The sequence below is a fragment of the Quercus robur genome, chromosome 6 (genome assembly GCF_932294415.1).
Source record: "Quercus robur chromosome 6, dhQueRobu3.1, whole genome shotgun sequence".
Classification (NCBI taxonomy): Eukaryota; Viridiplantae; Streptophyta; class Magnoliopsida; order Fagales; family Fagaceae; genus Quercus; species Quercus robur.
In genome coordinates, this window is record NC_065539.1 from 17580808 (window position 1) to 17583553 (window position 2746).

Below are 2746 nucleotides of genomic sequence, written 5' to 3' on the forward strand. Positions count from 1 at the left end.
CGTTTATTTTAAAATATATATATAATTTGACTAATTATTTATATTTTTATGATAAAAATTTTGTTTAATTTAAATGTATCAATATGTATGCATGTGTTACATGCTATTTTTTTATTATAATAATTTGACTAATTATTTATATTTTTATAATAAAAATTGTGTTTGATTCTTACAGGAAGGAGGTCAAGGATGCACACCATAAGGAAAACTTCTGGGCTTTCAGGGTTTCCTAAAAGGGACGAGAGCATTTACGATGCTTTTGGTGCAGGGCATAGTTCTACAAGCATATCTGCTGGCCTTGGTGTGTAGGATCTCACCTTTTCTTTTCTTTTCTTTTTTTCTTTTTTCACTCCTTTTCTCTATTATATAAATGTAAATTTGAGATACATACAAGAAAATTTCTAAGTTCAATGATCATCTTCTTGTAATAAAAAATAAAAATGGCAGTCATGGCAGTTGCGAGGGATCTTTTAGGGAAGAAGAACAATGTCGTTTCAGTGATTGGAGATGGAGCCATGACTGCAGGGTAAGCATATGAGGCCATGAACAATGCATGATATCTTGATTCTAACCTGATCGTTGTACTGAATGACAACAAGCAAGTCTCTTTACCCACAGCTACTCTTGATGGCCCTGCAACTCCAGTGGAAACCCTCAGCAGCGCTTTAGCGAAGCTCCAAGCAAGCACCAACTTCCGCAAACTTCGTGAAGCAGCAAAAGTAAACCTCTAAGCTTAAACATGTTGCCTTCCTATTCCAATTCCTTACATCTCCCTTAAAATATCTGAAAAGATAATCACTAGTATTTTATATGTTAAAAGAGCATCACAAAGCAAATTGGAGGGCAAGCACATCAAGTAGCTGCGAAGGTAGATGAATATGCAAGGGGTATGATTAGTGCCTCTGGGCCTACTCTCTTCGAGGAAATTGGACTATATTACATTGGTCCTGTGGACGGTCATAATGTTGAAGATTTAGTCACCATTTTTCAAAAAATAAAAGAAATGCCTGCTCCAGGGCCAGTTTTGATCCCCATAGTGACAGAGAAAGGGAAGGGCTATCCACCAGCTGAGAAATGCATGGTGAGACTGAAATTTTATAATCCATCGCCTTGTTTATTTGAGTTCTTAAGAAGGTTCTTATTCCGTTATGCTTACAGGGGTTGTCAAGTTTGATCCCAAAATAGGCCAGCAATTTAAAACCAAATCCACAACACTTACATATACTCAGTACTTTGCTGAATCTCTAATTAAAGAAGCTGAAGCAGACAACAAGATTGTAGCCATCCATGCAGCAATGGGTGGTGGGACTGGTCTCAATTATTTCCAGAAGAAGTTTCCAAATCGCTGCTTTGATGTGGGGATCGCTGAGCAACATGCTGTGACATTTGCAGCTGGTTTGGCCACAGAGGGCCTCAAGCCATTCTGTGCTATCTACTCGTCATTCCTGCAACGCGGGTATGACCAGGTGAGGTGATAATATAACAGTAGACAAAATTGACAAGGATTGGTTTTCTTTTTAAATTTTTATTGTGTTTTCAGACTTTCATTGCAGAATTTCAAACTAATATTTTACAATGGGAATGAAGGTGGTACATGATGTAGATCTTCAAAAACTACCAGTCCGCTTCGCAATGGATTGAGCTGGTTTGGTTGGTGCAGATGGAGCCACCCATTGTGGAGCATTTGATATTACATACATGGCTTGCTTGCCTAACATGGTGGTCATGGCTCCATCTGATGAAGCTGAACTGATGCACATGGTTGCCACAGCAGCAGTCATAGATGACAGACCCAGCTGCTTTAGGTTTCCAAGAGGCAATGGTATTGGAGCAGTTCTTCCGTTTAATAACAAGGGAACACCTCTTGAGGTTAGCTTAAATAACCATTTAACATATAAAAGAGAGCTTAATTAAAAAACAAATAAATTAACCGTTTTTAATTTTACAAATATTGAATAGATTGGAAAGGGCAGAATACTGTTGGAAGGATGCAGAGTTGCTCTTTTGGGATATGGTTCTATGGTTCAACAATGCCTGCAAGCAGCAAATATTCTGAAAAGCAGAGACATATCTGTGACAGCGGCTGATGCAAGATTTTGTAAACCTTTGGACACAGATCTCATCAAGCAATTGGCTAATGGACATGAAGTCCTAATTACAGTGGAAAAGGGTTCAATTGGAGGTTTTGGATCTCATGTATCACACTACCTAAGCTTAACCGGTATTCTAGATGGACCCCTCAAGGTAATTTCCTTCAATGTTAGATACTTCAAACTCCCTATCAAGGTTTTGGAGTAAAGCTTTGTTGTTACTGTTGTTTTATTTATTTTTTTTCTAGTTCTAATTTTTTTAGAGCTTTCTTTGCAGTTGAGAGCAATGGTGCTTCCTGATAGATATATTGACCATGGATCACCACAAGATCAGATTGAGGAAGTTGGGCTCTCCGCAAGGCATATCTCAGCAACAATCTTATCTCTCTTGGGAAGGCCAAAAGAAGCTCTTCAGTTAAAGTGACGCATGGAATGAAGCTCCTGTCTTGAGAGTTGTAAAAATTTCCAAACCTCCTTCTCTCTCTCAAAGAGAAAGAGAGAGAGAGAGAGAGAGTTAAAAGTTATTGAGATCATTAGAAGGAATGATTTTAGGTCTCTCGGTGGAGGAGCTTGTGAAAATCCAACTCAGTGTAACTCGTTTAGGTCATAATGTACTTTTTTTTCTGTTTCTGTTTGTTATTTAACAGATGGAACAT

At 38.1% G+C, this 2746-nt stretch overlaps 1 pseudogene; it reads left to right on the forward strand.

The window, feature by feature from the left end:
• The first annotated feature begins 440 nt into the window (after positions 1-440).
• On the forward strand, positions 441-2524 carry LOC126689925 (probable 1-deoxy-D-xylulose-5-phosphate synthase 2, chloroplastic; annotated as a pseudogene).
• The last annotated feature ends 222 nt before the right edge of the window (positions 2525-2746 follow it).